The sequence below is a fragment of the Ictidomys tridecemlineatus genome, chromosome 4 (genome assembly GCF_052094955.1).
Source record: "Ictidomys tridecemlineatus isolate mIctTri1 chromosome 4, mIctTri1.hap1, whole genome shotgun sequence".
Lineage (NCBI taxonomy): Eukaryota > Metazoa > Chordata > Mammalia > Rodentia > Sciuridae > Ictidomys > Ictidomys tridecemlineatus.
Genome location: NC_135480.1, coordinates 187142873 through 187157495, shown reverse-complemented (window position 1 = coordinate 187157495; position 14623 = coordinate 187142873). Strand labels below are relative to the sequence as shown.

The 14623-nt window shown below is 50.1% G+C and overlaps 1 protein-coding gene across 4 annotated transcripts in view; it reads left to right on the top strand.

The window, feature by feature from the left end:
• The first annotated feature begins 3968 nt into the window (after positions 1-3968).
• The window catches only part of Ptpn3 (protein tyrosine phosphatase non-receptor type 3), a 109085-nt gene continuing 98430 nt past the window's right edge, over positions 3969-14623 (top strand). Inside the window, exon 1 of one of the 4 annotated variants that reach the window (XM_078047933.1) lies at positions 3969-5027. The gene's annotated coding sequence lies outside the window, so the exon portion shown is untranslated. Of the gene's footprint in view, positions 5070-5470; positions 5612-14623 lie in introns of those variants that run through there. The other 3 variants (XM_078047931.1, XM_078047930.1, XM_078047932.1) reach the window with 3 other exon arrangements.

The following is a 14623-nucleotide window of genomic DNA, read 5'->3' as shown; positions in this document are numbered from 1 at the left end:
TGTACCCCATGAGAGTGGGATCTTCGTTCTGTTCATCGATGTCTCCCAAGCACCCAAAGCAATGCTTGACACACTGTAGATGCCTAAGAAACTCTTGATGAATGAATGAATTCTCTAATGCCTAATTACTAACAATCACCACCTCGTGACTGCTCTTGTATTCAGTGATAAATCTGTTACTTAGTTTTATAAAAACAAAACTCCTCTTTTCAGTGATAATTTGCCATGAAAGACATTTTGCAAAGTTTAAACATGGGACTTGAGTGTTTGTATTTTTGGAATGGGTGGGGGAGTGTAGCTCAGTGATAGAGAGCGTTGGCCAGCATGCAGGGGCCCCTGGTTAATCTCCACCATCACACACACACACAAATAAAAATAAAAATAAATATGTGTGTTTCTCAAATGTGGAGTCCAGGAGCATAGGCTGAATGGATAAGGGTCCTGGGTTTGACACTCTCTAGCATGTTCCTGACTGAGCACTGGCCACTTGTTCCTCTCTCTCATTTTCAAGCCAGCAAAAGGCATCCTGTCACCATCTGCCATTATTGGTCATTTCTGGTGTGGTAGACATACCCACTTCTCCCTCCAAGAAGAGTCTCCTCATTTTTTTTTTTTTTGGTACTGGGGATTGAACTCAGGGACACTCGACCACTGAGCCACACATCCCCAGCCCTATTTTGTAATTTATTTAGAGACAGGGTCTCACTGAGTTGCTTAGCGCCTCACTTTTGCTGAGGCTGGTTTTGAACCCTTGGTCCTCCTGTCTCAGGCTCCCAAGCCACTGGAATTACACGCATGCCCCTCTCTCACATTCTTTGGATAATTCTGGAGTAACCATTTTTCCCCCTCTTGACCTCATTTCTTTCTGTTTGACAACATTTAAATTCATTCCATTTTCCTTCATAATAAAAGAAACACACTGGCCTGGCTTAGTGGTGCATACCTGTAATCCCAGTGGCTTGGGAGGCTAAGGCAGGAGGATCTCAAGTTCAAAGCCAGCCTCAGCAAAAATTGAGGTGCTAAGCAACTCATTGAGACCTTGTCTCTTAAAAAAACAAAAACAGGGCTGGGGATGTGGCTCAATGGTTCAGTGCTCCTGAGTTCAAAAATCCCTAGTACAATAACAACAACAACAACAACAACAACAACAACAACAAACCAACAGCAACAAAAAAAACAAAAAACAAAAACAAACAAACAAAAAATGTTTTTGTAAAATAAGATTTTGTGAACTCTAAAGATATTTGAAGAAATAGAAGCCCCACAACTCGAGGACCTTCTGTAGCTTGTTTCTCTGACTATAAATGTAATAGCGGGACACAGCCACTTTAATATTTTGGTTTAGTTTGTTTGGTATTGCAGTGTCAAGGATCAAACCCACGCATGACAGGCTAGCACTCTACCACTGAGCCACAACCCAAGATTCTTGGTGCAGTTCTTTCTTGTTTTTTTCCTATGTGTACCTATTGAGTTGAAATACAGGAAACTGCCCATGTTCAACCATTTTTGACCCACACATTGGCAATATTCTATGTTTCAACCTGGTAATTCACATAGTTGAGTCTATACTGTGCACATAATTTTACACTGTGTTTTTCCATGCTATTACAACAGCAACATCTGCCCAAGTATTTCTGGATTCTGGGCCCTTCCTGGACTTGCATTAGCTGCACAAATAATTCATGAACATTAGCATGTCGGCTGGGAGCCCCGCCCTGTCAATCACTGAAGCAGTTCAAGTGGAGCCCAGACTTGCTGAGTCTTCATATAAATGACAGTCCTCACCAATTCTTCTAGGAATCTCTTCCTATAAATTTCCCCAGCCAACTGCTGGAGTGCAGTGCCTGCCACCAGATCTTCTGTCCAAACGGCAGTTTCTGGGAATGTGGCTAATGACTGTTTCCTTTCTCACCTCCCGTCCCTCCTGGATGAATCTGGTCCATTACTAGTGACGTGTACTCAGCTTGTGGCTTCTCTTCCTCCCCAGTGAAATGACCCTCTTTGATTTGTTGTTGCTGTGTCTTGGTTTCTAGATTTCTGGGCTAGTCTACCAGTATGTTTAAAAGGGAGAGCCAATTAGTTTTGGGGGGGGTTAACAACAGGAGCAGTGCTCCCCCTGGGACCTCTGACTGCCTCAGCAAATAGTATCAAGGCCATCAGCTCTACTTTTTATCAGCGAGTTCCTGAGAAGTTCATGGACCATGGTTACACTGAGTTGTGACCCTGCCCCCAAAATTATTGCCCAAGAACAGTCATCTATGTGGGTTCTGTCTGAACCAGCCTGGTTATCTGGATTCTTTCTGTGCAGCTTTGTTCCCATCTGGGCCTAATTTGCTCTAGATTTGCAATGTTCAACTATAGACTAGGGGTTCCTCCAAAAACCCCATTTGAATAAGGTTTGAGAACTTCTGATACAAGATCAACTCTCTCTGCTGATAATAACATTATGTCTCTCTAGGTACAGCAGATTGAAAAGGATGGACTTTAACATTTTGGCCCTAAGAGTAAGAGAGAAACAGGAGACCAGAACATTTAAAGGTAATATGTAATCTATGAACACATCAAAGGATAAAGAAACTAAGGCAAAAAAAAAAAAATCCAAAATAAAATACTCTGTGGCTCCTCTTATCAAAACACAGTAAGCTACCACACATAGAGGCAGTGGGCCCCGAAACCTGACAACCCTGGTTTTGAAATCAAACTAACTTGCATTCAAATCCTGACCCTGTCTGTTCCCAGCTATAAACAGGGCTGAGATTGCCCTTCAGTAAAACTGAGCTGAAAAAAATGTCCACTGTGAGGATGGGAAAACTTGAAGAGAGAATGTGTAGAAAATACTGGCCACACTTGAACTTGATGAGAGTCATGGTTACCATTAGACTTAACAAAACAAAAAAAAATTGTAATTTGGTCTTATAAATGTTTTTATGATTGCAAAAACAACATTACAGCATGAATCAACTCTGTTATCTAAGCTCTTTGCTTAGATAAACTTGAAAAAAAAATAACCCTACTACAAAAAAAAAAAAAAAAATCAGACTTGACACTTTTCTCTATTTCCTTCTGGACTTGGTGATGGGGCTACGTCATCTTTACCCACTTGCCTTTCAGCTTCTTCCCTTATCACATTCCCGAAGTCTTCCTGGCACCGCATGTTCTAACTCAGTGTAAAAGTTATTATTTCAACCAATATACCCTAACCTGATAGTCATGCCTCTATTGTTGAGCACTTAGTTTCCAGTTTGGGAAATATCCTTTCATTTGGTTCCTGTTATGGTGATTTGAAATGCATGATTAAGAAAAAAAAATAGGTCTTTTCTTCTAGGTATACGGATATTTCTAGCTCGAATTTGAGAACATTGCTTACGGTAAGCAATGTTGAAAGAAAATAAAGATGGTTTCAGTCTAGTGGATTGCACATTGGGGTAACTCCAGGAACTCGCATGTCCGTTCACCTCGGTTTTCGAATCTCGACAGCTGCCAAATTGGTCTGAGGATGAAGAATAACTGAGAATGAGATTTGGGGAGCGGGGGTCTGTAGCAAAGTTCACAGCTGAGTGCTAAACCATGTGCAAGGCCCTAGGTTCAATCCCCAGCACCAAAAGAAAACAAAAACCTTTCAAGTGGACGAAACAAGTTCGTGTTAATACAATTCCTCACACTCCACACATATGAAAGCGTGGGAATCCGTATTACTTGAACACAGAGAGGGAAAGGTGCTCGCTTCAGATCCACAGCAGCTAGAGATGGAGAGAGTACAACGCCTTCTGCTAACTCGGAATTGTTTTCCCACTGCGCTTTGGGGGGTGGGGGGAACTTCTCCAGCCGCTCCCGGGAGAAGGAGGAAGGGCGAGCCACCAAAGGCCAGGTGGAGCTCTGTGGGGCGTCGCTGGCCCTCCAGAGGGCTCCTCCTTCCCGGAGCTCGGCCCCGCCCGGCTCCGAGCATGCCCAGTGCGCTCCCCGCCGGTCCGAGCAGTATTGGGCAGGCGCTGCGGCTCCAGGTTTTGCCGGCGACCCGGCCCGACGGGGGCGGGGCGCCTGCAGCGCTGCCCCAGGGACTCCGCTCCATCGGAATTCCCCCGACGCGACGCCCGGGCGGCGCCCGCAGCAGTGGCGCTACCGCGGGACGTGTGCCACGGTGACAAGGACTAAAGTGATTGCCGGGGTCACCGCACGGCTCTGGGACAGATGGCTCCCTGGATCTCGGGTAATCGGATCGGGACCGGAGGGTCCCAGGCTTCTCTCCATCCTTCAGTTCACGCATTCATCCAACACGTGTTCCTACTCTGTGCCAAGCGCAGCTGAAGGGCCTGGGTCACTGCAGCAGACAGGCAGAGCTACAGCCCTGGAACTGACGTTCCAGAGGGGCCACACCTGAAGAAGTGAGCAAATCAGGAAAAGCCAAAGTTTGCTCTCTCGAAGTTCCTTCCGCAGTCTTGCGCTTTTTTTGCACTGGTTGGTTCCTCTCCCAGGAATGCTCTTCCCGTTCGTCTGCGGGGCTGAAATGTCACCTCTCAGTGTCACCCGATCCGGCCACCCGATTAGACTACTCCATCAGCTCAAGGGCCTGAACTGACCGCTTCATTGAAAATTGCACCAACTCCACCCGCAAGCCTTCTCACCTGGCACTTTTCCCATTAAAGAACTTCTCGCCTTTCCTGTGCTACTTCGTTTGCTAATTTGCTGTTGATCTGTTGTCGGGTCTCTCTTCCTGCAACCCCTAACCATGGGGTAGGATTTTGTCTGTTAACTGCACGTGTAAAAACGGCAGCAGGAACTCGGCAATATTGGTTGAGTGGATAGTGACAAATGCTTTGAAGAAAATTAAGAAGTCGAGGGCCAATTTAGAAAGGTGGTCAGGGAAGGCCTCTCCAATGAGGGGATATATGTACAAGGAGGAGGCACCAGACACGTGAAAAGCTGGGCAAAGGCGTCCTACAGAGGGACAGACGTGCAATGTCCTGAGGCTGCTCAAGCCCTGAGTGTCTGATGAACAGAAAGGTGCTCCTGGAGCTGGAGGAAGGCAGGTGCGAGAGGAGGCTTAAGAGTCAAGTAGCAACACGGATCAGGTAGGGGGCCCCACAAACCATGGATGGAAAGGTTTCACCCGGGAAGCTTTCTACAGCAGCCGGACTAGCACGGCACTGAGAGCCAACAGAACCCCATTTCAGCCGCTGACCCGTAGTGTAAGACCCCTCTCCCCCTCGTTTTAAAGAGTTCTTGGGCGCCAACTGTTTGCCATTTCTCGGCATGAAATCATGGTGAGGGCCAGCACATAGTAGGTGTGCAATAAATGCGTAAGAAACGAACGCCTGCGTGCGGGAGCCAAGGAACCGGGGCCGGTCCTGAGCTCCGCGGTGGTGCCAGGTGGTCCTGGAAGCCGCGCAGGAGCGCGCCGCCCGGGGCGGGGGCGGGAGGGCCCCCACAGGCCGGCCCGGGCACCCGCCCCCCGCCCGGCGCGCGGGCCCGTCGCGGCCAGCCCGGCCGGCGGGAGCCGCCCGCGGGCGGCACTGGGCATGCTCAGACGGCGGCCAGGTCGCGCCGCGAGCGAGCTTCCGCGCCGCCCGCACGCGCGACCTACCTGGGCGCCCCGCGCCCCCGGATGCTGCAGGTACGGGCCGGCGCGACCCCAGAGGGCCGGGGGCAGGGTGCGGACGGCCGGGGCTAGGGGCGCACTCGGCGCCGCCCCGCCCCCACTGTCCCCAAGCGCGCGGCGGACGCGCGGGCGGGCTGGCGGCGCTGAGGACGCGGGGTCCCGGAGCCACGTCGGGGCGGGGAGGGGGCGCCGCGCCGCGCTCACCTGGCGGGCCCGGGGCAGAGGGCGGGGGCCGAGGCGGGCGCGGCGGGGCTGGGGCGGGCGTCCGGGACGCCGGGCGCGGCGGGCGTGGGCGTGCGCTCCGGCCGAGCGGGGCGGGCGCAACCCGCCGAGCCCGGTGCCTGCGCGCGGGAGGGCCCCGCGCCGCAGCGACCCCGGCTCCGGGCGCCATCGCGCGCGGGGAGCGAGCCGGCGGGGGCCGCCAGAGCTCGGTCTCCGGGGCGAAGCCGCCTCTAGGCTTTCAAAGATGGCATTTCCTGGGCCTGGCACGAACTCCAGCGCCAATAAACCCTCCCGTTCCGCGGGCGATAGGGAATGATTTATCAGGTAACTGCGGTGAGACAGCTGCAGTGGGGGAGTGTAGGTGAGAGCGCTCAGCTCCCCGGAAATGCCCGTGTTCTGCCACCTAAACTTACTGAGAAGTTGCAGTTGCCTTAAAAATTTATGGGAAGTTGGGACAACTTGACACCTGGGTTTCCCGAGGTGATGGAAGGATCTTGTGGCTCGGAAACTGGAGACCTGTGTTCAGGTTGGGCTCCCCCTTGGACAGCTGGTGTCCTTGGGCAAGTCGTTTAACCTCTCTGATCCACCATTTCCTCCTCTGCAAACAGCCGGTAATAATGCCCACCTCATTGGGTTGTTGGTGGATTAAGTGGGATAAATTATGTGGAGGTGTTTGGCTCTGTGCCCGGCACAAAGCAAGCGAGCAGTTGGCGTGATGTGAATTTAATTCATTTAGAGACCCTCGTGGCTCCCATTTCACCAGGAAATTAGAATTAGCAAAGCATCTTCTGGGCCTGTCTGTGCCCAGGAGAACTTCTGCTGAACGCAGAGGCTTTGGAAAAACAATTTCCCGAAGTGTAATCAGAGAGCATCTTCCTTAAAAGCAGTTTTATGCATTCAGAAACTCCAGAAGTTGGCAGTTTGGCTTCACTTACAAAAGAGCTGTTTTGCAAGATGGATCATCTTGCAAATGTTTAAGCAGATGATTTGAGAAAGTAAAGCCTGTTTAGGAGGATTTTTGTTCTACAAAACTCCCAGGCCCAACTTTAAGCGATTATTTGGATCAGGATTTCTCAACCTCACACAATTGACAGTTGGGGTTTGATAGTTCCTCTTTGAGGGCGCTGTCATATGCATTGTAGACATTTAGCAGCATCCCTGGTCTCTACTCCGTATACTGCAGTAGCAATCCATCTCTCAGTTGTGCCTCCAAACATTGTTAAATGTCTCTTGGGGGCTTAGTGTCCCCCCTTCTCCTTTGAAACTGCCAATTTAAATAATCCCTGTTTTCTGAGAATTTTTGAGAATTTCATTTTGTGCACTTTTTTTCCTTTTTTTTAGTGGTGCTAGGGATTGAACCCAGGGCCTTGTGCATGCGAGGCAAGCACTCTACCAGCCCCCATCTGTGCATTTATGATAATAATCTTCACCTTCTGGAGCTGTATGGAGTTACCAGTATCATCTCATTTGATTTTTACAACTCCCCCACGAGGCTGGTGTTACTCCCATTTCACAGATGAGGAAACTGAGGCTCTGAGCAGCCAATTACATAGTATGTGGTACAACTGGGATGTAACCCAAGTCTTCTGGGTCCCAGGGCAAATCTTTCTGTTGTGCATCCAACTGCCCTTTGTCACATGGAAGCCTTCACTTGGGTGACTTTCCTCATGATTGAATCAGGATGTAGAATATATTGGAAGCTGGAAACCTTTCTGACTAGTTGAAAATTAACAAGAGTAGGCCATTATCTGGGAGAGAGTAGGCTGTTCTAGTTAAATATTCTAGTTTATAGCGAGCTCTCATAAATCCCACATACAGTTAATGGAATACCAATTTGCAGAGAATTAGAGTAGAATAAAACGTGCCTAATACTCTATATTGATCCTGGTTGTCTCTGGTGATTTGCCTTCTCCTAAAAAGGACTCATATATGCAAATTAGACATTAGCTGGGGCTTGTAAAAGGTCAGGTTACTAAAGGCATTTCAGAATAGCTCCACTGATTGAGCTGCTTCTGTATGGCAGGTGCAAAGCTGGGTGGGGATGCTGAGTTGGACCAGCCCCCAACAAACACAGGGTGCCTGGGTGAACTTCCCTGCAGCAGGTTCAGGCCAGGCCAGACCCTTGGCATGCCCTTCTGGATAGCTTAGCGCAGGAGAAGGAGCCCCGGTTACCGTGGAGGCAAATTCAGGATCCCACACTGCTCACTCCTCCTATCTCTGAGCGTTCGCTTTGTCTGTTACACCAGAGGTATTTTGGTAGCTTTTAACATTCTTCAAGTTTTAGGGACCCGGTAAGGGAGGCAAGGTTCATAGACAAACCTTATCTCAGAAAGAAGTTGGGGTTCCAAGATGGCAGACGGTCTCAGGTTTGAGACCCACAGTGACCTTTCACTGTGAACTGGAAGGGTTGCTGCCCAGGCCTCCTGACTTCCCCACCCCCAGGAAACTGAGTTGGAAAAGATGGAATGGGACCAGGAGTGAGAGGACTAATTGCTGTTTTCTAGAATGGAAATAACTGAGCAGAGGGGATCAGCATTGTGTAGTAGAGGGAGCAGGGAAACAGCACCTCCCTCCTGAATTCTCAGGGACTGGCGCAGATTGAGAGGGATCAGCGATTTGTGGTCCCTGAGAACTCCTCTGGACCTAATCCTAGGGTTCACTCTCCTGCCACCAGACAGTGAGTTCCTAGAAAGCAGGGCTGATCTTTCCACTCTTCCCAGGGTCTGCAGCAGGGGCTGGAATGCCACAGGCCAGAGGCCATACCTGGGCTGGCAGGGGCAGGGCTGCTCCCCAAGGGTCAGCTCTTCCTTCCAACTCTGATTCAGACGGCACTGATCCAGGTCCCTTGCGGCACTGATCCAGGTCCCTTGCGTACTGCTCTTGTCTGGGCCCTGGCGACCTCATGACCTCAGCCGCCCTTCATCCAGGTATCTTCTTTCCTTGGGCTGCAAAGGAGACTAAGGGAAGCTCTTGGTAGGCTCCTGGCTGAAATCTGATCCGGCCATGGCTTCTGAGACCCGAGCTTCTGCTTGTACCTACCTGAAGCCTCCAAATTAATTGGTTATTCTAAGACCAGCTGTCAGCAAAGTCAACCACAAATTCAGATATTTTTTGAATCTATACTATTTGTCAGGCCAGAGGGCTGCAGAGATGAAAGCTGAACCTTGCCTTGGAATGATTTGTAACACTTGTGCATGTGTGTGTCTCTATCCATCCATCCATCCATCCATCCATCCATCCATCCATCCATCTATCTATCTGATAACTACTTTAAAGGGGGATTATACCAGATGCAATGTGGGGGGAGGCGGCCATTCATTTTGAGGGGCACCAGGAAATACCATAGGGAGTTGCTGACATTTGCATTAAGCCTTGAAAGTTAAAAAAAAAAATGGCATTCAGGGTGGACAGAATAGCAGAAACAGAGATGCAGAGGCATGAAGAGACCTCCCATGTTTTAGTTTAGGGTTGAACCCACGGCCTTGCACAGGCAAGACAGGTGCTCTGCCACTGAGCTCTGTCCCTAGGACGTGAGAGTTTTCATATTTTAGGCCTGCTGACTCTTTCCAAACCCATTCTTTTTTATTTTTTTATTTTTGAGGCAGGGTCTTGCTGTGTTGCCCGGGCTGCCCTTGAATTTCTGGGCTCAAGCGATTCTCCCACCTCAGCCTCCTGAGTAGATGGGACTAGACATGTGGGCCAGTGTGCTGGCTCAGGCCCAGCCTCTTGACTTGCACTGGTGCAAGACCCCACTCTTACGGATAGGGTGCTCCCCCATCTCTGCAGGGCTGGACCTACCCAACACAGGGGTTAGTGCCAGTTCTTTTTGTCTCCCCAGCATGGGAGTGACACCTCTGGTTGTCTTTGAAGCAGGATCCACTCTGCCTGGGATGCTCTGGTTTTACCTATTTAACCCTAATGTGGTACTCCCAGGCGGCTAGCCACTGTTCCCAGAGCTTTCCAAACACTGACTGACTCCTTTAGGCCGGTAGGTAGGTGGGGGCAGAGAGCTCACCTAAGTACTATGTGTATCTGTGCAAGTGGTGTTCTGGTCACTGAAGTCACCTCTGGCTATAACTGACTTTGTTGTGCCGGGGAACAGCCAAGTCTGAGAACCTGAGAACGTGAGGCCCTGCTGATGGCCACAGATATTTCTCTCTGACCCCGTTTCCTTCAGGGGGCCAACAGCGCTCTGCTGACTGCATTTCTGAACCAAAGCCTGGGATGGGTAGTCCAAAAAAGAATGTGCTGCTGCTTTGTACAAGAGGAGGCCTGAGAGGTGTTTGGATACTGAGAGAGTGGAATTTTTGAGACATTTTGATGGTTTATGTGGAAAGTTAGGACAGAGGACTTGCAATTGGGATAGCGCTGGAAAATCCAGGTCTTATGATTCGTCAGGATACACAGCTTTTAGCAAATGTTTATGCAGTGTGTAGTTTGGAGTGAATTTTCTGCACTTATCCTCTGGTGCCCCCAAAGGGAACAAATGGTGCCTTCTAGCCTCCAAATTTTGCTCATTCCTACCAACCTCTTTGACAGATGGAATAGGAAAACCAGCCAATGAGAGGTGCACATGGTGGCCTGGGAACCAGGACCCGCAAAGGTCACAGGGCTTATGAGCAGAGCACCCTAGATTTGAACCCATGTCTGTCCCCACCCAGATCATTTATCTGTAAAGTGAGTATCACCATAGAACCTATTTTCTTTGAGCTGCTGGATTTCTTTTCCCAGTGCTGGGACTCAACCCCGGGGCCTCACATATGCAAAGCAAGTGCTCTCCCGCTAAGCTGCAACCCCAGCCCTAAACTGTTTTAAATGAGCTAATAACCCATGAAAAATTGACAGAAGATCCCAGACAAGTGCTTGGGTCTGGCTCAGTGCTGAGCATCGCTGCAGGACCTATTCCGGGGGATCCCAGAGGCAGGGCCACAAAGGAATTGTGGCTGGCTGGGAGCTGTGTTGGTGAGAGGCCCTTGACTAGGGAGTGGGGTATGGAGACCCGCCTTCCGTACCCTGCCTCCCTCAGCCAAGTCAGCCGCAGGGACTGTCCCAGAGGCTCTGGGTGAGAGAGACAGAACCAGCTCCCTCCTGCATCCCTGACCACTGCCTGCTGATGACCTGGAGAGAGGAAGGGGCAGCCTGAGCCCACTGTCCCCTCTGTGTTCCCCTGGCCCCTCCTCTGCTAGGTTGGCAAACGTGTACGTGGTGATCATAGAAAGCAGAGACAGACAGTGCCCCTGGGGGAAGCGGTCACTCTTGACTGTGGTGGAGTCCTACGTGCCCTCTCCCTTCCAGTCTGTTCTCTGCTCTGCAGCCCAGCGTCTCTCAGAACACTTTCTGTTGCTCTTAGAATAAAGACAAAGTGCCTCTCCCTGGCCTCTCCCTCTGGCCCAGTCTTCCCAGCCCCGCCTTGCTGTGCTCCTGTCAGGGCACTGTAGACCCCGAGGCCACTCAGCTTCCCCTCCTCCCCAAGACTGCAGATGCCTCCCTCACCTTCCTGAGGTGGGTTAAACTGTCTGCTATAAATGGTCATGCCACCAGAGTACTCTCCTTGATGGCGCTTTTCTTGATGGCAATTTTGCAGTTAATTTTTTAGTGTAATTATTTGTATTAGTACCTGTCTCCTCAGCTACACTGTGAGCTCTGAAAAGGCAGGATCTCTCTCTTGTTAAACTTTCTCTAAGCTGTATTTTTTCCTTTTAACTTTCTATTTTGACCTAGTTCAGACTTACAGGAAAGTTAAAAGAACAGAACAAAGAACTCGCATGTCCTCTTCAGCCCGATTCCCCCCCATGACCATTTTACCCCGTTTATTCTTTCCTTCCATGTAGATGTTTTTGTTCCAACCATTGGAGGATCACCGAGAGGCTCTTCCTTTCCCCTTTAATCTATTTCCTAAAAAGCAATGGCACTGCTTACAAAACTACAGAATGCATTTTAGAATCACAAAACTAACATCATTACAGTAAGTGCTGGGACCAACCTATAGACCGTCCTCAAGTTCTGCCAGTCATCTCACTAATGTCCTTTTGGTAACAGAGACCCTCCGAGCATGCATTGTATACAGTTGCCACGTCTCTGTGGTCTCCTTTAAACAGTTCTTCAACCTTGCTTCGTCCTTCATGACCTGGACAATTTGGGAGAGCATAGGTTGGTCATTTGGTTTCATGCCCCTCAATTTGGGCCTATGTTCTAACTCACCCTTTGTCCAGTGCACTTGGGTGAGTAGTGTTGGGTGAGGGGAAGGTGAGGGGAAGGAGCAGCTGTGTGGTTTCTGGCCTCCCCCACCTCTGCCTTTTTCCTTGCTGAGGGATGTTGTTATTTGTTGCAGTCAAATGTAAATTGTTTATAACAAAGAGAGGTTTCCTCAGCAGAGAGAGAGCCTGCTGTCCTTGCAGGTGTAGAAGCAGATGCTGGAGGATGGCTTGCGGAGAGGGTTTGAGAGAGAACAAGGGGACATTTGAGGAGGGCCTAGAGTCAGACTGGAGTCCCCTCCTGGCCTAAGCCGCCATTTCTCACTGCACCTCTAACTTCAAAGGCTTAGCTGCCCAGGAACAAGGCATCTCGACTTCATCATCCAAACAGGACGTTTGGAGAATGAAAGGAGGTGCTGTTAATAACTGCACATGCTGGACAGGCCTCAGCTGGGACTGCCCTAGTCAACTCAAGTGTGGCTTTGAGATTTAGGATCAGTGCTGCAGGACCGTGGAAATCCCTCTGGCACTAGAAACCCTCCTCCTGGATGAGGACAACAGTGACCAGTCTCCCCATCTCCCTGGCATTGCACAGGGGCCCAGTGTTCATGGCTTTGGTCCCACACTTCTGTGGCACCCACACCCTGGGTGTCCCCTCCCCAGCTTGCTCCTGTCATTGCAGCCTCTTTGCAGCCCTCCCCTCAGTGTGCTCCTTCCTGCTACTTGGTCAGGGAGCCTGGCTGTGTTCAGGAGGATGGGCATTAGGTGACTAGTAGGTGCAGAAAGGGACTTGGATGCAGAGAAACCAGGCAGGAAACCAACCTTGAAAGATCCTGGTGACAGGGTCAGTTTGGGGCCATTTTTTGGGAAGTCTAGGGTCATACTATCAAGTGTGCAGACGCTGGTCAGGGCCAGGCTCCAGGATCCATGCAGTCAGGTTCTTAGAAGAAAATGCTAACCCTGACTTCCTGGGTTAAGAAGTGGATGAAGATGTGACGATACGGAGCTACTTTCTGGGAAGCATCCCAGTCATGTGGACCTCAAGGACATTGTCAGGGCACTAGAGTGTTTATAACTCTAGGCCCCAGCGGCTTTGTTGGAGGAGCCAGTTAATGCAGAACGTTCAGTTCTTAGAGTGCAGTGCCTTGGAAACGTTGCAAAGGCTTTCCAGTTAATGTGCTGTTAGATTTTACTACTTAACAATGTACTTGCCCTCCCAGGCACAGGTAAAAGCATTTAGTTCGGGGGCATTTTTTTTAATAGAACAGAGTCACACAGTGTCAGAACTGAAAGGGACCTTAGAAAAGCCTTTTCTTTTTATAGCTGGGGAACCTAAGGCCCCCGAAAAAGATGTGGCGTACCCAAGGATGGGCAGTTGGCCTGTGGCAGATCGGGGGTGGTGCCCAGGGCTTACAGTATGAGACAGGATATACATTTTTCTTATTTTGTTCATACCCTTTGCCATTTCTCTTGCTATAAAAATACAGCGTGTTGGTATTGAAGCAGTTATGCATTTCTTGTTTTATGTAGAAGTTCCTAGGTTGTTTACATTTTTTTTCCTATTAAAAAGATTATATAGAGTTGCCATTGAAGCCCTATATTCTTTAAGAGTGCTTTTCAAACTTGCATATCAGAGTCCCCAGGAGGACTTGTTAAGACACAGGTGCTGGGCCCCTGTGTCCACCTCCAGAGCTGCTGATTCTGTGGGTCTGAATCGGAACCTCAGGGGGGACTGGAAAATTTGCATTTCTCTCAGCGTTCAGGAAGTGGCTGGTGAAGGGACCGTCCTTTGAGGAAGCGCCCCCCCCCCAACCCCCCAGTGCTGGTTGCAGATAACGTGTTCAGTGCCTCAGCCTCAGCCACCTGGGCCCTCCCTCCTGTCCATCCGGTCCTCTCACCTGGCTCTCACACCAGCTGACCCGACCTTCCTGCTCTCCCCAGGTCTCCTTGTTGTCCTCCCTCTGGGTGACCTCACCACCCCCTCCAGTTGCCTGTGATGCTGGAAGCTTCTGAGGGCCCCCCCTCCACTTGTTCCTTTTCATCTTCTGCCTCTTCTCCTCTCCTTCCTTCTAGTCTGAAAAAAATAAATGTCTCTGGCTCCAGCTTACCCTCCTCCACTGATCTCCTGCCGGCTGGAGGGAAAAACCTTCCCTCTGGGGGACAGCCTCGCCCTGGGGTCACTGCCTCAACTCCTGGAGGGACGGTCCACAGCAACTGTGAAGGACTCGCTCCTGCCATTCCATTCCAGGAGTCAAATTCTATTCCTATATCGAAGGAAAGATGTAATTTTAAATTTTGGGTGAAATGCACACAGATTCATCATTTCACTTTGGTTTTAAGGGTACAGTTCAGTGGCATTCAGTGCAGTCACACTATTGTGTGATGGTCACCATTGGTCCACAGAACTCCCTGCGTCTCCCAGAATGCACGCTATGCCCATTAAGTGGTCACATCACTCCCTCCCTCCCCCAGCACCTGGCGACCACCTTTCTACTTTCTGCCTCAATAAGTGCCTCCTGTGAGTGCCATGGTACCCTGCCCTTTCTTGTTTGGCTGATTTTTCCCTGAGCGTGGTTTAAAGGCTCATCCATGTTATAGCTGAGTCAGGATT